General features: G+C 42.4%; 1 protein-coding gene across 1 annotated transcript in view; it reads right to left on the bottom strand.

Annotated features, from left to right (window-relative positions):
* LOC101939056 (cadherin-6) overlaps positions 1–18330 on the bottom strand; it is a 114858-nt gene extending 96528 nt beyond the window's left edge. Inside the window, exon 1 of the mRNA XM_005286443.5 lies at positions 17992–18330. The gene's annotated coding sequence lies outside the window, so the exon portion shown is untranslated. The remainder of the gene's footprint in view (positions 1–17991) is intronic.
* Positions 18331–22784: the final 4454 nt, after the last annotated feature.

The following is a 22784-nucleotide window of genomic DNA, read 5'->3' as shown; positions in this document are numbered from 1 at the left end:
TTCACTTTTGGCCATGATTTTACTCAATGGAGTTAAAACAGTGTAAAACTAGTGTTGAGATCAGAATCTAGGCCCAGTGACTTCACCAGAAACTATACATCCCTGACTAGGGGTCAGATCATAGCTTTATAGTCTCCATTTGCTCTTTGCTGTTACACCAGATGACGTGGCCCTAAGGGTGGAATTTAGCTCAATGTAAGGATGCTAGGGTATCTCAGTTAGAGGACAGTGGAAGAAAGCTAAGAAAAGTGTGTGACACCGAGAAAGAGAATTTAGAAATTAGATACCATTCTATTTAATAGTGTATGCATGCAATGCGATTTTTTTTCTCTCCACGGCAATGCCCCTATAAAATCCCCCACTCCTAGATCTTAAGATAACTGTATTTGCAAACATTAAGATTTGAGCCCACAAAACTTTCCTCATATGAATAGTTCCTGCTGGCTTCAGTGGAAAAGGAAGCTCCAGCTGCTTCATGTAATTCAACAACTTCTTATGACATGTGAGGGTTTAAAGTGAAAAAAATGTCTTTTGTTAGAACAGAACTTGAGTAAGAATTATTCAGAAGAGTAAGGACCTACATGATTGAACGCTACATTATTAGCTCGCACTTTCAAAATTGGCCTCTAAGTCTGTGCTTACAAAATCATGACCTGCTGTACCTCCCACCATGAAATCTCACAAGCACATGTTTAAAGGGCACACTTGAAAATGTGCTCCAGTATCCTTGGGTATACTTAGTGCAGGTCTTTCACCTGCATGACTGGAGAATAGGAAAAGTAGATTTGCTCCCGTGATAGTCTCCTCTTCTGAGATGTAATGAATAAATGGCCCCTTTAAATAACTCCCTATTCTGAACAGAACCGCAGATATTCAGGAATCTCTCCCTCTCATGTATCCTTGTAAATCAGAATCTGGTCTGGCATCAACATTCTTCCCCCCCCCCCCCCCCACTGGTGTAATGATTGTGCAATGTAGCAGACTGACAGCCCTGGGGTTTGAAGACCTCTATTTATGTTTCCTCACATTAGCTTGCCTAGGTGCCACCACCCTGTTCTGCAGGAGTGTGTCTGGGGCAAGATGGTAGCTCTGTACCCCACGCCTTTCAGTTTTTATCCTCTCTGAGACTACCCCCAAAAGGTGCTAATTAAAGGCATTTGTGATGGACACCTTTGCATTAAGAAATAGATTGAAACCACTAATTGCTTTCACATAATCCCCTGAACAGCCATCAGCTGGTAGTGGCTTTTGGTCATCTGCATCTGAACTGGACTGCATGTGAGCAGGGGACTTGTTGGTAAAATGCCTTGTGTAGACTCTTCCTACTCCCCATGTTGATATCAGTATATTAAATAATGCAAAATGCCAGCCAGCAAGTCAGGTGCTGCCATGTCACCACTGAGGCTGGCAGAATACAGCCTATTAAAAGAAAAGATTGGCAGGTGAGAGCAGGCTGTGGGGTAAGGATGAGAAACTGCTCCTGAAATGGTTTTTAAACAATGTGGCTGTAAATTTTAACAATGTCATTTAAGAGCCTTTTAAAGTGGGAGGTCCTCCGCTTCCCCCCCATCCCACTCTCCCAGAGGCATCTGCCAATTGACAGCACTATGGGGAAGGGGGAACTGCTCTCTAAAAGCCTTTTTAAAAGACTGTTAAAAAGAAATATAATCACGTTCCTTATAAACCTGTTTAAACAGCAGTTTACTCCTTAGTCCACCCCTACACGCATTCCCCTGATAGTCTCTTGTATTTTTCCTTCTGTGCTGGCAGACTGAATGGTGACACAGTGATATGAGACAGGTTGGTGTCATACACTACTCGCACTGTACAGAAGTCAGGTCGAAGAGCCCAGCTCCCATCTCCAGTAGAGCTGGTGATCCTTTTTAACTCTTTTAGCTTTTTCAAAGGCAAAAATGCAAGTATCCAAAGGTCACACTTCCAGTGTGAGGTTTTCATCCCCCCTCTACCCTACCCCCTGCATTTAGTTATGACACTCAGCTATATATTTAGATAGACTGAGGACCACAGTGGCTAGCCACACTTTCGACTCTGGGAGCGGGAGGGGGAAACTGAGCAAAGTTTAACACTTGCACCTTTAAGTACTTGGATTGCACCCCATTTGGGTAGTGCAGCGGGCTCTGAATTCCAGATGTAAACTTTGTTAATCCAAACTGAGCCCAAAAAACGAAGTCTGCCACTCTGAAAAATGTATTCTAGAACTTTCTGAGCGTTTTTAGTCAGGAAGAAACGGGGCGGGAGGAAGGAGGGCAAATTTTCCAAAGCATCTTCTAACTTTACAATTGTAGGGCCAGATCCTCACTGTGGATTCTTCCAGTGATGTCAATAAAGCTATACACTGAGTTACACCAGCTAAGGATCTGGCCCATAATTTTTTTCATGTAATTATCTGCACACTCATAATGTGCATAGGTCAACCACTTTTGTAATGGGCAATAGCTGTTTGACTGTGCTAATTTGTGCTAAACTGCAGGCATAAATTTTAAAGATGGATTGAGACAAATTTTCAGTTTGAGACTTTCTTCTTGTATTTTGATTTCAATTCTCCCTCCCCTCCTGAAAAGTCTGGGATTGTTTGGATCTACGGTTTCCTTTCTGCCCATTATAAAGATCTGATGGGGCTATCTGCATACTTTAGACCCAGGTTCAGATTTTGGTATTTGAAGTTAGGGTTTGATTCAAGCCCATCTCTAGCTGAGACTCAACTGGAAATCAGGCACATAGTATCCCATGTACTCCTTTGAAAATGTGGCCCATATTGGACATTTAAGTGCACTGGTGAATGGTAGAAATAAGTTCACGGCCAGTATCCAAAGCTTGGGCTTGGGTCTGTGGAAAGCCAGTGTTCCCAGAATTTTTTATCCAGTAGTTGTTCTGTTGGGAGGGAAGGGGTTGTCTGTGACTGCAAAGTGACATGTTATCAGAGTCTGCTGTAGAATGAAGTCAAAATTTGCCACAGGATTCAGTTCTCCTTGATGTAGAAATCAACCAGAGAAAGCAATAAAATACCTAGGGAGGTGGGCTTGAGAAGCCTATTGTCTGATGTGGAATGCGTATCAGTAAAACAGGAATGCAGCCTGGTTTCGAACACTCTGGAGTTTGAGGATTAACAAAATATGGGACATTTTCTAACCTCCATTCTACCCATGAAGACAATGGAGTGTGTAACTGAGGGCAGAATTTAGCCTGAAGAGCTCTACAGGCACATTTCTTGACCTTCGCACTGTTTCCCAAGGCTCTTTTTGTGCGCTTCTTGCTTCTCTCTCATTTTATAGTATACTTCTTGCAATTTTGTGTTCTGCTTTTATCCTGTTTCAGCGTGATTTCCTTACACTGGGGTTGATCCTGCAGCCCTCCGCATCAGGAATTCTCATACACTGCTACAAGCATGTTATGTACTTTGGGTCATGCCTTATTAAAGGGAACCTACAATCCCCCTGTGTGTGAAAATCCCATTGACTTCCATTGGGAGTTTCACAGTGCAGAGATTTTCTGAAACAGGCCCATTAAGAAGGAATTAACTGAAGTACATAATGTATTTGTAAAAATAAATGCATTTCAAATTGACCAAGGCATGTACAACATATGTTGCTTACAAGCTACAATTAAACAAGTTAGTTTATCCAGTCTTTTTCTAATAACATTTTCTGGTCAGCTAATAATCTGTGAACCAAACTCTTTTTCTGTGAACATATTTGCCACCTCTTTGGGCCAGAGACTATTTTCCTAGTCCACTGCCATACACAATTATGTGGGCACTAATGTAATATAAATAATAATTATCTGCAGAATAGTTGGGATGAATAATTCATCCTCCAGGTTGATCATAAACTGTTGGCCGAGGCTGTTTGTTCATGTTGTGTGATTGGTCAATGAAGTCCACATGATATTGCTTCTGCTCAACTACTGAGAATTTTTAAACTGGAGAAGGCAGATCAAAAATAAACCATGTGACTAACTTTTTCAAAAAGGACAAAACACTTAACACACTAACAGCAACTAAAATGAATATGCTATGAAATGGTATTGTGAATGGAAGGCAAGCTTCTCCCCAGAATCATGAATGGGAGCCATCACAAATGGGAGGGAAGCTGCCTATGAGACGATCTCTATTAAGATCTGGTCCACATTATGAAAATGGTTGGGAACTTCAACAGTATATAACTTCTATATACATATTTCCTATTGCTGATTTACCTTATGGGCCAGATTCTGAGCTGGTGTAAATCAGCATAGCTCTCTTGAGGTCAGTTGAACTATGTTGATTTACACCAGCTGAGGCTCTAACTCTATAATTTGATAAAACATTATTCACACGAACAAGATGAACAAACTCTTGAGCTTTGGTAAATTCTGAATCTAAAGGACTTACTCCTCACAGATATGCTTAAAGTTCCTGATTGCAAAGTACTTGTTTAAGTCCCAGTGAAGTCAGTGGGACGTAACAGCATTTAAGCTTAAATGCATTCCAACGACAAGAATATTCTGATTGCAATGCATGGAGATCATCACATGACAACTATGAAAGGAGAATACAGACCAAAGAAGACAACAAAAATAGAAGCAGTTAATTGATCACTTTCTGGAAAGCCAGAAATAATATGAGAAATGTCCCTTATAATGTGGTTAATATTCATTTCTTCTTTGAAGAAGAACTAGCCACTTTCAGACCATGGATCTAGTGTTTAGAACTTAAAGCCCTTGAGCTCAAGACAAAACTAAGCTGTTGATTAAAAGAGAAGCTGCAGAGTCAACGCTAAGAGTTCAATCAGGGCCATGGAAAGCATCAGTGATGCTTAAATAACTGCATCTCCTTTGAATCTTTTTGTATTTCACTGACTAGTGAGACTCAAGCGAACAAAATATTTTTCTTACTGCAAGCCAATTGAGCTACCAACCTCTAGTGAACACTCTTTTCCCTTAGCACTGCAGGGTATGGCCACTATGTCTAACCCCTAAAATAAACATGAGCATTAAGTCCATTGAAGAATAGACGAGAAGTGGAAATAAATCTTTCTGTGAGGACCTGAATTTGAGGGGGTCTGGGACATGGGGACATTAAGGTCATTTTAAAATAAAGATCTGCAGAACTGGAAATGTAGCATTTTTCTATTTCTATTTGTAGAAATCGATATATAAAAATAGCCTTGAAGCAAATGGGCCAGATTCTGCTATTACACAGCTGCAAATGAGGAGCACCTCCTTTACAACGTACATGGAATTACTTTGGTTTTCTACTGGTGCAAATGAGCACAATTTTGCCTAGTATCTGTTCTGGGATTTATTCCTACTCCTTTTTCAACTCCACCCAGCAGCTGCAGGTCCAGCTTAGTTCCTCCCACCTCCTTCTTCGTAGTGGCAGCAGTGTTCCCCCAAGCGGAGTCTGCCTGGTACCAGGCCAGTCACTGACACAGATCAACTAGTTGTACAGTGTAAATTATGAATCAAAGAAGAAGAGAATTGCTCTCTGGGATTGTCTGCCAAGTAAATTTTAGTCATGTCTGTCTAGATTCCACTCTCTAGAATAACATTTGCTGGATGCAGTCAGTTCTTAGGCATGCAAAACTGGGGCCCAATCCTGGTAGGTGCTGTGCACTTTCAATTCATATTAACTTCAGCAAGGGTGATGTGCTTGGCACCTAGCAGGAGGCAATTCTCATTTTGCAGCATGTGGCTCATCACATGATGGCGGGGGCCAATTCTTCTCCAACCCAAGTCAATAGAAGAGCTCTCACTTACTTCAAAATGGGACTGGGATCAGATCCTGAAAGTGCGGTAAAACAATCTGCCTGAAATGCGCAGATGAGTATTTGTTTCGGATGCAGCAGAAAATAAATAATAAATGAAACTGTAAACCTGCATAAGTTCTATGTTTTTCCTAGATGCAAATTAAGATTTAAATATCAAAATGATAGGCTTCTGCTAATCCTTCTTAGGCAGTCATAAATTCTTAATCAGACTCTAGGCAGTGTTGTTTAATACCAACTTTAATAAAATAGCTGCCTGCAGCAGAAAGACAGTTGGGATTCTGACTCTAAAAGTTTGGTAGCCTCTTCCACATTTTTATAGCCTGAGGCTCTCAGACTAACATTGATACCAACCTCTTTGAAATATGCTCATTTTTTAGGCTTCTAAATTATTAAACACCTTATTAGTGGAAAGATTAGATGGGGGGGGAGGGGAGAATCATTTCTGTATAAAGGAAAATGGATTAGAAAAGGAAGAAAAAGTTGAGGGAATATTTACATTTAAAAAATCCAGCTCTGTTGTTGATATACAGAGGTAATTTATAATTCATTGAAGAAATGAGCCCATCAAATTATATCACAATGCATGACAAATTGCTATTGTCGAGCTATCCTGTAATACATTACGTAGAATCATTCCTGTCATAGTGAAACTTCTTTGTGACTTAACCTTGTAGTGACATTGCTTTTTTTATTATTATCCCCCTATTTTCCATAGGGCTTGCCTCTCATGAAAAATATCTCTCCCTAACATCATATACTAATAGGGTGGGAAAAGTTTCACCATGTGACATAATCATGATGCCTATCAAAAAGAAGCTGTTCTGAATATTTAAAAAATGTCTTCCCTTTATTTACTTGTAAGTCAGGTGAACAGATTTTTGCATTTAAAAACAAAAATTCCCTAAGTACAATGCATCTTTGCTCTATGTCCAGAGCTGCTTGTTAGCATGCTAATTGTTTGGTTTAATATGCAACACAAAGCACACTCATTGCTTTGAAGTGCTTATTCATGATGTCACAGATATTAGAGTGTATTTCTTAATTACAAAACAGGACAATTTCCCCCCCCCCACACACACACATATTCTGTGGCTCTGACTGGTTTCCGTAACCAGAAGCATAATCATTTTGCCACACAGAAGCAGATAAGAAAAAAAATGTAAACAATTTAAAAAGCCATTTTAATTTAATAACAAATTGGGAGCTGTACTTTGTGCTAAATTAGCACTGTGAGCCTCATATCCATGCATGGCAAGGCTCCTTGTTCATTACTGCTTAATTAATCAGTCATGTTTCCATCTAAATGAAAGTTTTCTATCTCTCCTGATCATCTCTAATATCTCATTGCTGACAGCACATCAAGTTAATCTTGCTTGCATTAGAAAGTTACTTTTGATGGCCCGACTTTGTTATTTACAATAACTCATTTTAGAGCCCTGGGCAGATACAAAATTTGTATCGGCCTCCAATCTACAATCTGCAAAAATGGTCCCCGGACATTCATGGATTTGCAGGGCTCTACTCATCTTATCCCAGCTTGTGGCTGAATTATGTTTGTTCTGCATGTGTGAGTCACCCTACTCGAGTCAATGGGCCAGGAGCATGAGAGAGGCAAGCAGTATATGGCCCTTGATACTCCATGTAAGGACAAGCAGTCTAGTTCTCAACAAGCAGGTGTCTAATGAATTTTCAGAGTTGTGACACAGCTCTCTGCTGCAGTGTGTTATCCCTTTGGCTTTTTGGGGGCTTGACTGCATCACCAAATACAGGACTTGTTAGGGGGTCATTTAAAATAAAATATCAAACAATAGATAAGCACATAGAGATTGAGGGGAAGAATAGCAACCGGTAAGTAAATGAGAAAAGATGTAGGGAGACAGTGACTGAAAACATGCACCCTAAATGCACTTCATTCCTTCTTAAATCTTTTTTCCCAAAGAAATATTGTGTTCCCTTCAGAGAAGTCAGAGATGGAAAAGACCTGTTAGGTCATCTAGTCTTTTTGGACCATACTGACCTGGCTCCAGTCAAACATAGTGTTATGCTACCCTTTATGAACCTGCGGTCTCTGACAGCAATCTACAGTACGTGCTGTACATTCACGGACTCAAACTCTAGGGAGTGGTTTGTGCTGCTGAGAGCCCTGAATGCATTCTGAAGCCTGTTCCTGAAGTCTCCCTCCTAGATGGCACCACAGATTAAGGATCCCTCTTGTGTTCTGAACATCAGGGACTGTCCCAGGCCTTTGTAAGATAGCAGACAGACAGTGGGGGGTGAGGGCAGGACACAAATCTACAGCTGAAATGCTGATCTCAGATGGAAACATATTTTTAATGTCTGTCTTGTTAAATTTGAATACATCAGTAAACACACACAATATACTTGCCTCTTTAACATTAAAGGAGCAGTCATAACCAGCTATAAGCAACTCGTGAGAAATCCTGCTGTGTAAATTTGCTCTGTTAGGTTCAGTGTAATATTTCCCCTGAAAATGAGGATGTGTGCTATATTTTAATCTCCTAGATTTGTGACAATCAGCTTCTGACCTCTCCGTTACCAGCCTGGTTGAAATTACAACCTGTTGCTAAGGAAAATTATTATACCTTAAAGTGAATGAGATATCTGGCAGCTTGAAGCATATCTGACAAATGGATTACAGTAAATTAATGAGGCACCATTTTAGAAATCCTGCAAAAGACATGCTAAAAGTGTTAAAATATGATAATAAAATTTCATTTCACAGCAGAATAAATTATGTGTAGACAAGTAGAAGCCTGGATTTTTATTTAGTTATTTATTTATTTTTGCCCTTTCTAGAAATCAAAGGGCACCCTTTTATTTCTGACAGGGAAGCATTGCCTTAAAAGCAGTACACATTTTCAAATAAACCTGAGATTACAGGTGTCTGTGAAATAATGCCATTGCTTGTAAATATTAATAAATAAGATACACTGGGCCCAATTTTGCCCTTGGATGTGTTACTCTTGGAGGAATTCTGCACCACTATGCAATGCAGAATTTTGCAGAATTTTGCAACTTTCTCCTACAGAAATGGGCTGCAGTGCTGCTGGTCACCACTAGGGGCTACTGGACCTGGTAGAGCCCAACTCACACATAGAAGACACTGCCGGGGGCAGGGGGAGTAGGAGGGACGGAGCTAGAGACTTCCTGGCAGCTGCAGTTCACAGCATGCCCTGAGGGAAGGAGATGGCAGCACACAGGAAACTCCTTGAAAACTGGGGACCAAGCATTAGGCTGTTTCTCCCTCTGGATCCATGGGCACTACGGGGGGGGGGGGGGTGTCTGGGCTCTGGAGGAGGGGAACGGATGACTGAGGAAAGGGGGTCCCTGTGGCTGGGCTCTGGGGGGAGGGGTTGTGGGTATCTGCCCCCCCACCCCCCAGCTGGGCTTTGTGTGGGGGTGGGGGTGGAAGAGACACAGGAACTGGGTTGTCATAGGGGTTTCTTTAACTCTCTCCTCCTGGGGGAATTTTTGTGTGTGTCTATGTTGTTACAGACATACTTGCTGACAGGCATTTTGAAATCAATTATCAAAATAATGGAAACTGGTGTGATTATGTGGTGTTATTTTGACAAATAAAATTTGCAGAATTTTAAAATATTGTGTGCAGAATTTTAATTTTTTTGGCACAGAATGACCCAAGGAGTAATGTGTGCACACAGCTTCCATTAAACTCTAGATGCAGACATGGGCATCTGAAGACCAAATCTGGCCCACTTTGAAGGCTTCATACATATGTCCAAACCTCTAGCTCTTGAATATGGCTATATTCTAGAATGGAACCCCTGCTACAGTCAGGCAAACCCTTATAGTATATTGCTCTACCCCCACCCAAATATTCTGTATGTCTTCTATATTTCACTTTCCTGCCCCATCACTGCTCATTAACAAGGGCCATCTCTTCCTTGCAGATTTGTGGCGAGGAATCCAACCCTGTGCCGTGCAAGTTGTTCTATGGGTTCATTGTGGGTATCAGATTTAGCAAGGTTTTCAATGAGTGGTGGTGACTGAGCCTCACCCCCATCCCCCATTATTTGTTCTCATTTCTAATTAATTTCCTCCTCCTTCCTGAGTTATTATTTAGTGATACCGCGCCTAGTGTTTTGGAGGTCACAATATGGTCACCGTAGAATCAATTGCGGTGGTGTCACACATTGCATTGCAAACTCCTGAGAACCCTCCAGTAAAACAGTGAAGCAAATGAGTAGCCCTGTCAACTTCAGTAGGACTACTGATGTGCTTAAAGTTAAGCATGCGCTTAGTGTTGTTCCAGATCTGGGCCTGGCTGAAAGAGGCCAGAAAGTCCAGCAGCATTAGGAAGGTTTTCCTATGTTTACAAAGAAAAAGCTTAATAACCAGCAATGATGGGAAAGGAAAAAAAGTAACGGTTACTTATACTTAAAAGGAATTTTGACAAAATATACAATTTTGAAAAATTATTTGGTACAGCTTTGATTGTCTAAAAGAGCAAGGTTGGTGGACTCAAACCTTTCTTCTGCATCTTTTCCCTTGCAGCAGTGACAGCTAAAGTGAGCTCTCATTTCACAAAAGGAAATTGTCATTTCATGAAAGGGATTCTAAATGTGTGTATTCCTCCTCTGTGATCTCGCCGAATGCTATCTGTAACGGTGAAAAGGGGGAAGTGGGCTTTCTCTAGCTCTTATTACTGCAGATCTGTTTGTCTAGTAGGTTGAGCGCACAGTTGAGACAGGTGCTTTTTGGGACTAATCCAGCCCTACCACTATCCCATTTAATCTGTCTGCATTTACACTACCTTCAGTGCCACAGTACCTGCATGCTAATGACACACTGGTTCTGGACAAGTAACCTCCCTGTGACTGAGTTTCCCTGCCGGTGCAATGGAAATAATGCATGTGTGTTGTTGTAGCCATGTCAGTCCCAGGATATTAGACAGACAAGGTGGATGGAGCAACTTGTGTCAGACCTCTGGTGAGACCTTTGGGGATGATGTTTTGTTTCTTGCATTTGTTCAAGAAGTAGATGTCGCTGTCAAGTTTTTTGCTTCCTGTTTTCTTCATGTTGTGGCATTTCCATTTCAGACGGCCAAATTTTATATCCTTCACTGTTGGCTAAAACTTCACTGCACACATGTTGGTCCCAAGATATTAGAGACACAAAGTGGATGAGGTAATAGCTTTCATTAGACCAACTTCTGAACAACTACCTCCCCACCTTGTTTCTCCCACAGAACTAATAACACAGACCTACGTTACAGGGACGTTAAAGTGTGATTGTCTTGATGTGCAGGGGAGAAAGGGTCATAATGTGACTCCTTGGTCTTCTGCACAGGGTGCCCATAATGTAGCATGGGGGGAAAGAGCAGCCTCTATAGGGCTAATACTTCCTCACCCCACACCACACACACATAGGCAGGAAGTGGGCAAAGGCTTGGCTCCACAACCCAACCTGCTGGCCAGTGCAGCTGAGCCAGTGCAGATGGAGACGTGACCAGTGCCATGTATACGACTGGCTCAGATCTCTACCCCCAAAATGCAAAGAGGGAGTAGATTGTGACTCAGTCGAGTTCCTGGTCCGCTCTAAAGCTGGTCAAAAAACAGGGAACACTTTCTTGGATACATCTTTCACAAAGCTTTCATACATTTCAGCTAGTATTAGAGCTAGTCCAAAAAAAGGCAAGGTGTTTGTTTTTTGTGGGGGAAAAAAAGTTAGTCAACCCCCCACTTTTTAAAAAAAATTAATTTTGAAATGTTTTGACCAGCTCCAGTTTGCTCCCGGAGCAGCATAAATGAGCAGAAAAGAGAAGATGATCAATTGGTTAGGGTGCTAGCATGGGATTCAAATCCAAGCTCTGCCTCAGACTTCCTCTATGATCTTGGGCAAGCCCTTAGCTTTTCTATGCCTAAGCATTGCCCATCTCACAGGGATGTTATGAGGATAAACACATTGAAAGATTGTGGGGTGATCAGAGACTATCGTAATGAAGGCAATCTTGAGATAGAACTATGTATTGTCGCAGGACAAAGCCAAAGCTGACTCCTTGGTATCCATACAGCACTGTGAAAATACAAAGCAAACTATTTGCTAGAGGATAGTACTAATTCTCTTTTCTTATATTTATAAAGAAATTACTCAATTTTAATCATTAATACCAGCAAGATGGTACTTATCAGAAACCCCACAATAACAAACCACTGTGCACACAGAAAGAAAAACATCAGTGAGGAAACAGATTTCACTTGCAAGCTTCTGGAGGAAATTAAAGGCAGCAATGTGCTTTTTTTAAATATGATGGAAAAATATCTTGATCCCTTTCAAGATGTAAGTAAGAACATTCCCCCTTAGGCTATAACTTCTGTGTTTGTAGCTGGGCTCAACCTAGTTTAGTCTTACAATCCTGATTCAAATCCTCTTGATCACAGCAAAGTATAGGCAGCCTAACCCACTTTAATGCAGAGCAGATTTTTGTTCCCATCTTCTTATGGAATACAAAGTGGAGGCTCCTTCATAGACAGATATTTGCATCCCAATTTTATTTTTCTTCATGTTAGGTCTTACCCTTCACACTAAAGCCAAGCTCCATGCTAATGATCATGTTGATTGAACAGCATTTGTCGTTTCAGTAGCTATTAACTGCTGGTTGAAGTGCAGCATTTGTGGATTGGAGTCTCTATCTTCCACTCAAATAAGCACACACCTGCAATACCTGTGGAAGCTCGACCAGTGTTTAAGTTCTGTGCTAATTTTCAATCTCCACTGACCCTTCTCCTAGGTCCTCCTGCTCTGGGTCCATCATTAGGTGCAAAAGTGGAAATGCTGGAAAGACACACTACCTATTATCTCTCAAGCAGCTGCAAAACTATGTTGTGGTGTGTCACTAGGGAAGGGTTGGGAGGAGATGGTGGATATTTATATTGCAGTTAAATCTAAATCACATGGCTACAATTAAACACTTTCTGTGTGTATATATAACCTAGCAAGACAACCTCATTAATTCATAAAATATCTGCCTATGCCAAAGCAAAGCCATTATCACACAGCCTACTTAAAACACAGCAAGGTGAGCACAGTTCCTACATGGGGAGCAGATGGAAATAAATGTATATGCTATGCATGTCTGGTAGAAGGGGGGTGTCTGGCATGTATCTTTCAGGGCTGGGTGTGGGGCAAGGGAATGCAGTATCTGTGTAATCCTGGATTGCTCACCACAGTGCTGTCAAGTGTTCTGGCCCCATCACACTTAAGGCATCAATTCTTTGCTAAAACACCTTTTGGGGGAATGCTTTTTGGGAGAGCAGTGGCCTTGCAATAACTCAGAAAGGAGACCTAGGTTCAGACTCTCCATGCTGAGAGGGCTACCCCTGCCAGCTAGAAGACTCATGAGAAGGAAAGACTACTTCAGATCTCTCAGCATTACCCCTTACAGCTGATTTAGAGAGGTTGTGGGTTTCTAAAAGGTAGACCTGCCTGCTCACTCCTCTGATGCAAGAGATGACTGCTAAAATGTAGGCTCCTGAGGGGGAAAAAAATGATTGGTGGTGTGGGAAGATCCTTGTGGTTGTAAGAGGCCTCCAGTAAAATGCATTAGGTTTTGGATAGTTTTAATGAACTATCTGTATAATCTGAGACATTCTCATCATGGGACACCCTCTGCAACGAAGTCATATTTCTGTTTATAAACAGCCTTCAACACCCAGTGCTGGACAAGATTTACAAAGGAACCAGTGCTATACCAATCGGCTAAAAAAAAGACAATACTGACAATTAGCAGCAACCAGTGTAGAGACAATGGCTCAATTCTGCTGTTAATTAATCCAGTGTAAATTTAAATTAATGGAGCAATGCCGATAAAGGCGTGATCAGTATAGGCTGAATACTAGGCTAACAGGAGAAGGACAACCAGGAGGAATGTCAATGCACTAGAGGAGCTTGTTCTTACGCCCACTGAAGAGAATGGGAGTGCTGCCACTTACTCTAACAGATGTAGGATGGGCCCTAGGAAAGGAGAAGAGACAAGTTTTTAAAATAAGATTTATAATGAAAGTAAAACAGGATGGGGGGGGTGAAACCCCAAAACACAACTTTTTGTATTGTTTTCAGGCAGTGGTTTCTAATTAAGTTCTAATGCAATGTCGCAAACAATACAATTGACAGATAACTATTTCTTCTGCAGTTCCCTTGTTAGCATAATGCTCCTGATGCTTTGCATTTATTATGCATTATTCAATGGGGATTTTTTATTTAACTGAAATAGGGACTGATAATCTGCTTTTGTGCCTTTTTTGTTAGGCAAATAAGGCAGACAGCAGCTGAGTTGAAACACTATTAAAAAAGCAAATCCTACATTTCAGACTGAGTCACTTCTCTAGCCGTATAAACCAGGAATCCTGATTTCTCCAGAGCCTCAGAATGGGCTTCCATGACTAAGCAAACCAGCTTCTGCCAGATTTTATCTTGCCCGGAACACATTTCAAATTTCTGAACCAATATTTAAACTGCAAGTCGAATCCTGCACAGAGGCAGCAGAAGAGATGGATTCACCAGCATGCAGAGCTGTTCATCTATTCTAATTCATGGTTTCAGGGATTTATCCTAAAGATGGTAAGTTATACAGCAAAGGAACAATGCATGGCACTGCACAGCAGGGCAGATTAATCCCAGCTGAAGCTAACTGGTTAGTTTTTGAGAGTTGTGTGGCTAAGTGATTGCAAAAACTAAAAGCCCTTGAGCAAAGCCACACAGCTACACTAGCTATCCTAGTCTTCAGGGGGTTAATTTAAAAAATCTGTCAAGGACAATAGCTTCAGTGGTGTAGTCCCTCCATGCTCCCTCTCACGCATAGTAATGGTAATCAAAAGCCACCTTAAACCATTTCTGCTTTATTTTTTGCATCATTGCAGCAGACTCATTGAAGGAATTACCATCATTATGCAACATGCTGTGTACCATCTCAGCAGGCTGCTTGCTCCCAAAGTATTTTACCAACTTTGTTTTTATACATTTTAGTTGCTTTTCACCTTAGTAATTAGTCATCATTTCTGGTGAGCTTCATAAGCAATTTTCTGAGCATCTTGAGCCTTGGCAGTGGGAAATTGCAAAAGAAACCAAATGTTGTCAATGCAGACAGCACACCAATAAGTCAGGCAAGAGCTGGGCAACACTGTCATTTAAACATGAATAGAATACCAATGCTCTCCTACGCATGGATTATTAAAGCAACCCTGCTACTATCGTGGAGGCAGGCATGGATTAAGTGACCCAACAGAGATCACATCCAAATCTAACCATTCCTCAAGTCTATAACTAGGAGAAAATCAACATGTTGACATCTTCACTCGCAAGATGAAAATAAATTTAATGGACTTGAGCGGAAGGAGGATGGGGGAGGCTCAGCACTTGAGGGATACATCATATCCTTGAGTTGCATATTAACTTCATCATTTGTAGGGGCTGCAGTCTATGTACGTTCTGCTAACCATTCAGAAGTTCTATAAATTGAAACACTTGCAGCAGAGAAAAACATTTTTTTTTAATGTGGGTGTTTGCTTTCAATTTCAAAAGGGAAGTCTCTCAATTAAATGAACAGCAGAGTGTAAAATGCAAACTTTACTTTTCAAAAGGTAAGACTATCTTTAGCACCAGGTTACTACTTCCACAGGGGAGCTGTGCAGGTGGGGGAGGCAGAAGTTAGATGCATATTTCTAACAGTGAACAACCTGGTAAAAAATGATGACTGTGCCTATAACTAACCTTTAGAGTGCTAGCACTGAACTATATGAGAGCCTGAACTGGTGTGAAAGCTAAAATACCTAGAACAGCATTTCTCAATGACCACTCTGTGCACCAGCCCTGGTCCCTGAGCTCTCCCTGATGTAGTTTAGGAAGGCAGAAAGCCATTCCCTGGTATCAAAAAGGTTGAGAAACACTAAACTTGAGAGACTAATAAATCCCCTACAGGGACCCCAAGTTGCCAGATCCTGAAATGACTGCAAAAATAATTGCAAGTAATTACAATATAGACTAATCAGGGCACGTCTTCACTACCCGCCGGATCGGCGGGTAGTAATCGATCTAGTGGGGATCAACTTATTGCATTTAGTGAAAATCAATCCCCGATGGCTCTTCCATCGACTCCGGAAATCCACCGCGGCAAGAGGCAGAAGCGGAGTCGACGGCAGCGCGGCAGCGGTCGACTCGCCGCCGTCCTCACAGCCAGGTAAGTCGACCTAAAATATGCAACTTCAGCTACGCTATTCACGTAGCTGAAGTTGTGTATCTTAGGTCAACCTCCCCCACCCCCCCGTAGTATAGACCTAGCCTTAGTGCCATTTTCTTTGAAAATGTATTGCTGCTTCTGATTATGTTTGCTTTCCCCCATCTCCAAAGTCAATCACAAGCCAGTAGAAATATGTCCAGAAAGATTGTAATGCAGTGTAAAGTCACAAGCATATGAGATTATATTTTTACAGTTGCCCTGGCAGATAACATTGGAGAGGAGAGGGGGAGGGATTCCCTGAAATATTTATTAGCACATTTGGGCTGTTTAAGGAAACTATCCAATTAGATCTCTGCTGCCAGGCCTATTACAAAAAAAATGTGTTTATATCAGTGAAGAAGGAATCTACTTGATTTAGATCTCCAGCTCTCCACTCTCTTCACACATGCAAAGGTATTGACTCAATTGCCTTTAAAAGGCTTTTTTTTTAAATAGCAATACACCATTATCCATAGCATTATACTGCTCATGAGCAGCTGTTAATCAAATGTATGGATTACTTAAAATAATAGGAAAGCACCTGCACATGGAACTTACTACACACCAGGTATTTCACTCTAGAAAATGCATGAAATAAGCCTTTATCTTGATGGGGAGAGTTATGTTTATTTTGATTAAAACTAGGGACTCCTACCCAAACTCCATCCTGAATTATGATATTTCCAAGGTGCTATTAAATATGGTCCCATGAAAGGATGAACAGAAACAATGCTATATATGTATTTGTATAGACGCACAGTACATGGGTGTGGTATGTGTGTGGTCATTAACTATTCCTGAATTGGCATCCTTTCCCTTCCAGTTTTGTTTCAATAACTGTAAATTAAACAAAGGGCTGACTTTACACTCAGTAAGCAATTTGGCAACCTGATCCTCCTTTAGAGTGATAGCAAAACCTTAAATCCTAGGTGTCAATAAAAAAGGTGCCTCGTCGTCTCTTTTTGGATAAAAGTAGCAGATCTGGCGTCAAGCTGGGCATAATTTTGGTCATTAAACTTCTTGATCCTTGAATGTCAGCAGGAGTCACTTAGGTGACCGTCCACTTGCACTTCCAAAGTACTGCATTTAACTCCCCATAAAATATGGATTTTATTGCAGCAGTGACCGGACTTCTTTCCATAGTCCCTGACCGCTACAGGGACTGCTTAGTTCTTGCTGCAACTCTTTGCACAAGACGCATATATCAGTGTGAGATTTATTTATATATAAAATATGATTTCACTATATAACACATAGAGATAGGGTGACACCAATTCCTTAGACTCATTTACTACTAGGTATGAATTCCATGTCTTTCTGTAACCATACACCCCCCTGTACCTTCCCCACCCCATCATCCCATAAAGAAGTTCACGAGTGTCAGTTTCTAGACGGCTCCAGCACGACCCCCATCCCCCGGCCCGACTTATCCTACTAGGACGCCCCTAATTTCAACCGCGCTCCACGCTCAGTTCTGCTGCGTCTCAGCTCTGCCTGGCGACCTACAGAGCGTTCTTGCCCCGCGTTCATTGCAATCGCTCACAACCTGCTCTTGGCTCCCGTAGCCTAGGTAGCATTTCAGGTACTTTCTCACCAAGCTGCTGCTGGTGCTTCCCCCCGACCCCCTCCCTTCCTTTGGCTAAAGTGTTTTGCTAGGGCCATGAATTTGCAGCAAGACGCCGCGTCTCTTTGCCCTACTTAAAATGACACCAAATGCACGCCCCGCTAAACACGTTCCTTGCCAGCGATCAGCGGCTGCAGCGCCCGTCCAAACTGTGCCTACCTCCAGCGCGCACACCCAGCGGCCGGGGCGCGCAGTGCCCCGCTCCAGCACCGAGCTGGCAACTTTGCCAAAGAAGTGGCTTTCAGGAGCATTCACACCCGATCAAACAAAAGGGAAGGCAGCTGCTTGCCGGCTGCTCCTCCGTTAAACTTGCCCTGAACCAGTCCAAAGCCTGATCTCCTTACCGGTAAGAAGAGAAGGGAAGAGGACAAGTGCTCAGCCTCAGGCAGTAATACAGTGACCAGCGTGGAAACAGTGCTCTGCTCTGCCTGCTGTCCTCCACGCTGCCTGCTACCTCCACTGCTGGATCTACTCGCATCTAAGTGGGGCTCGCTCTCTTCCAGCATCACTTTTAACTCTGGCATGCAGGGAGCCGAAGCCGAGGGGGCTCTCTATCTGATTGGTTTCCATTCAGTGCTCCTGATTAATAAAAAAAAAAAAAAAAAAAAAAAAAGGAAACATCCCTCCCTCACACACACACACATACAGTGCTCTGCTGCTGCTTCTGCAGCAGCACTCAGTATGGGAGGGTTAAGGGCTGGGGGAAAGCAGGCACTTCCAGACACACAGTGATTTGCAAGTGAATGCGGTGGGAGGATACAGGGGGGAGGGCTTTGTTAAAGACACCCCCCCCCCCCCCCCCCAGACTGACTCTGTTTGAAGCCTAAAGCAATCAGCTCTGTCTAATCTGCTGGTAGTGATAGTAAAAGCAGAAAATAGAAAAGAGGTTAAGACATGCTCATAACTTATATTTGGGTGCGTCTGTTTGAGGGGTGGGAGGGAAAGGGATATTTAAGCCTGAAATGAAATTTCTGTCTTTTTTTTTTTTTTCATCAAAAATGACTGCATTTTTTCCCCCTGCTATCCTGACTTCCTGGACCTTCAAATCATGAATTCCCAGTGAAATACTACTTTGCATAACAGTACGTAGAGGTGGTGGCGTGTGAGTACATACCTGCAGCTTCTGCCTAGGTTACCTGGACAGCTCATAGAATCATAAAAACGGTCTGCCCTGTGGGGCACAAGGCAGGGGTGTTTGTACCGCACCTAGCACAGTGTAGCCCTGAAAGGAGGCTTTGGGTAATAAATATAAATATGATGACAGAAATTAATTGTCAGTTACATTTTGCCTGTCAGGAGCCTAGTGCATCCCCCTTACACATATATCATTGTTCCCTATAATAGTGTTTTTCTCGTGCTTTGAACAGTTTCATTGTTAATGTTGTAAGCTGTGCAGCTTCTAACACTTGCTTTGGAGAGGATTCTATAGCCCAGTGCAGGATTATTATGAATCTTTTCCCTGATTATTCAGCCTATAATTTTGCCTTTCTCAATTTCTCTTTGTTACTCCCAGTTACACCCCGCAGTACAAACCCAAGTTATTTTTTCCCCCATCCTAAGGGAAAATGGTGTGCTGAGTTTCTTGGAGATGGTCCTCACAGCCCAGGGGAGGTGGGGTTGAAGTGGCCTGAGTTTCAGCAGTCTCTTCAGGCCTGCCATATAGGTCACACCACAGCCTGGAATCTCTACAGTGCTGGGGCCCTGCCCCCAACATGCCCCTCCTGCCTCCAGTCCCAACCCTCCTATGCCAGGCGTTGTGAAGGGATCCTTGAAGACAGCCTTAAGGTGTCTTCCCTCAGTCAGGCATGGCTTTTAGAGCCCTTTTAGCTTGGTAAAAAGATGAGAACAGCATAACGTGGCCAGAGTGAGGTTGAGAATATCACCCTTAGTCTACCTTTCAAATATTTGCTAACCATATTTATGCAAAGGAGCGGTAGCAGTCACCGCTTAGCCAAGCTGTACCTGTTTAAGCATTTTAAATTTCCTCATAGATCATTCCTCTCAGTACGTGGATCCTTTTGGTCATTCTTCTTTGAACTTCCTCCAGTTTCCCAATATCTTTTTGTTAATGAAAAGCCCAGGACTAAATGCAATATTCCAGGTTCAGAACTTTCTATGGAGACAATTCTCCCTCCCTGCTTTTTGATCGAATGGATATGCAGCCTCTGTCTTTTGCTGCCATGTCACATTGTAAATGTCTTACAGTGACTCTGAGATCTCTTTTTGGTATTAGTCTTTCCCTCATGCTGAATGGATGTAATCACGTTGTTTTTCCCAGTTTCCTTAGACCGCTTTTCATTTTTCCAAGATGGATTTCTGCACTGTGGTGAAAAGTAAGCAATTTCTCCTTTATGTACTCAGTGTGTACTCAAAAGAATCTGCATATAGATATGGAATAGCAACTAACAATTGCACTTACATGGATATGTGAAGAGGTTTTTTTCTTTTTGTTTTCAAGGTGACCTTGTCAAGGTCATGTTCTACCTCCTCGCCATTCATCATTTAAATACCATAATGATATTAGAATTCCCATACTGGATCAGGTCATTAGTCCATGAAGTGTCCTGTACCTGACACCTGAGCTGAGTGAAATGTTCTGCTAGCCTTATAAAAATTACTCCGAAGTCAGCATTGTCTGAAATTGACAGCACTGTTGCGGAGGCCAAGAATTTAGCAAGATTCAAAGAAGGATTGGATGTTTATGTGGCTAACAAGAGTAGCCAGAGTTGTTACAGTTAATGCTCACTAAAAGAGTAGTGGATGGGAGATAAAAAGCTTATTTTTCACATTTTAAACCAATCTCCAGTTATTAAGGATTACGATGAGACCTTCAGGAGAGGGCAGGTTCTGCCATATCTGCCTACTGCCGGGTTCTTACATCTTCCTCTAAAGCATCTTGTGTGGGCCACTGTCAGAGACAGGATACTGGAATAGATGGACCAGCACGGTAGTTCTTATGTTCCTATGGCTTGAATTTGAATTGTCTATGAATCTGTCATTATCTCTCAAATTTGTTAATCATGGGTTAGCTGTCCTGTGAACTTTCCTCCGCCCAGCTTCTTCCATAGTCAGTGTGCCTGCCAAGCCCCAAGAAATCCTGGCATCCCAATCCAAAAGGAATCTAAGATAAAAAGGTGGGATCTAATGCTGATTTGGGGTGAAGGAGTGTCTCGGGGTAGGCAGAGGCCAGCTATGGTTCTCTGTATGTTCCTGACCCGGTAAACCAATTTACAGATCTTCATTTGCAAATCCTTATTTGAACTGAATGCTGCAGAATTCTCATTGTTCTACCTGATGAGCAGTTTAATATCTAATACGGGGGGTTCTCAAACTGTGGGTCGGGACCCCAAAATGGGGCCCAGGCTGGTGTTGGCCCTGGGCCCTAGCAAGTCTGAAGCCCAAGCCCCACTGCCTGGGGCTGAAGCCCAAGCCCAAGCTCCACTGCCCAGGACTAAGGTTACATGCCCCCCATCCAGGGCAGAAGCTCTTGGGCTTTAGCTTTGCGCCCCCCACCCCTACCCCCAGCAGCAGGGCTTGGTCGGGCTTGGTCTTTGGTCCCCCCTCCTGGGGTTGTGTAGTAACTTTTGTTGTCAGAAGGGGGTCATGGTGCAAGGAAATTTGAGAACCGCTGATCTAATACATCCACTATCCTATGACTGCATCATGCATTTTTAAGGGGATGGTCTGGATGATTTAATATGCCTTTCCCATCACTATTTTCTGTGATCCTCCAGAGGAAGTCAGAAACCTTCCATAATGCACAGCTCCAGTTTCCTTCAGTGCTGCACAAGAAGGGAAAGAGATTTCTGGCTTAACACTGCAAGCAATCAGCTGATGCCAGGAATTATGAGGCTAGAATAATATTATCTTTGCATTCCATAACTACCAATGTTATTGATGGTCACAAAATTATCTATATCTTTAAAAATCCAGACACGCTGTGTTTGACCCATTGACCTTCTGGTGTAATGAGTTCCACAGGTGGGCTACCCATTGCATAAATATTTCCTTTTGGTTTGCTTACATTTATCACCCCTTACTTTCAAAGAGTGTCTCCTTATTCTTGTGTCGTGGGAGCAAGTGAAAGGAAGCACCTGGCCAGTTTTCACTATATTTTTCATCATCCTAGGTATCTTAATCAAGTTTGTAATTTTTTCTCCTTCCCAAACTAATTAACCCCAGTCTTTCAAAACTTTAAACCCAATTCTGTAAACAATTATTCATGTGCATATAGCTATTCTCATTTGAAGTCCCGTTGGACTGTATATGGGAATAACAACTTGCACAACTGAACCAAGTATTTTGCATGTGAAACCCACTCAGCATTTTTATTACTCTTTTCTGGACATTTCCCCTTTCTGTTATCTTTCTTGAACAGATGCAACCAAAGTTGGGCACCAAAATTAGTCTAATGAATTATAATGCATCATTCTGTTTTGATATCTTTGGCATTGTCATCCTTTTAGAAGAGAAATATTTAATGTAACACTAAGGATATGTCTATACTACGAAATTATGTTGATTTTATAGAAGTCGATTTTTAAAAACCGATTTTATACAGTCGATTGCGTATGTCCACACTAAGCGCATTAAGTCGGTGGAGTGCATCCTCAGTACCGTGGTTAGCATCGACTTAACAGAGCGGGGCACTGTGGGTAGCTATCCCACAGTTCCTGCAGTCTCCGCTGCAGGATTCTGGGTTAAGCTTCCAATGCATGATGGGGCAAAAACATTATTGCAGGTGGTTTTGGGTACATGTCATCAGGCCCCTCTCCCTCCGTCCCGTCGTGACAGCAATGGCATACAATCGTTTCATGCCTTTTTTCCTGGGTTACCTGTGCAGACGCCATACCACGGCAAGCATGGAGCCTGCTCAGCTCACCGTCACTGTACGTCTCCTGGGTGCTGCTGGCAGACGCGGTACTGCATTGCTACACAGCAGCAGCTCCTTGCCTTCGCGGCAGACGGTGCAGTAGGACTGATTGCCATTGTATGTCTCCTGGGTGCTCCTGGAAGACCTTGGTGAGGTCGATCGGGGCACCTGGACAAATATGGCTATCGTCCTCTTAGAGGGAGGATGGGAGCCAGAGACTCCAGGTCATTCTCTTCTTTAAGTTTCGTCTCGTGGAGATTCAGT

Source organism: Chrysemys picta, chromosome 2 (genome assembly GCF_011386835.1).
Source record: "Chrysemys picta bellii isolate R12L10 chromosome 2, ASM1138683v2, whole genome shotgun sequence".
In the NCBI taxonomy this organism is placed as follows: Eukaryota; Metazoa; Chordata; order Testudines; family Emydidae; genus Chrysemys; species Chrysemys picta.
Note: the sequence above shows the minus strand (reverse complement) of the source record. Positions and strands in the feature narration are given on the sequence as shown.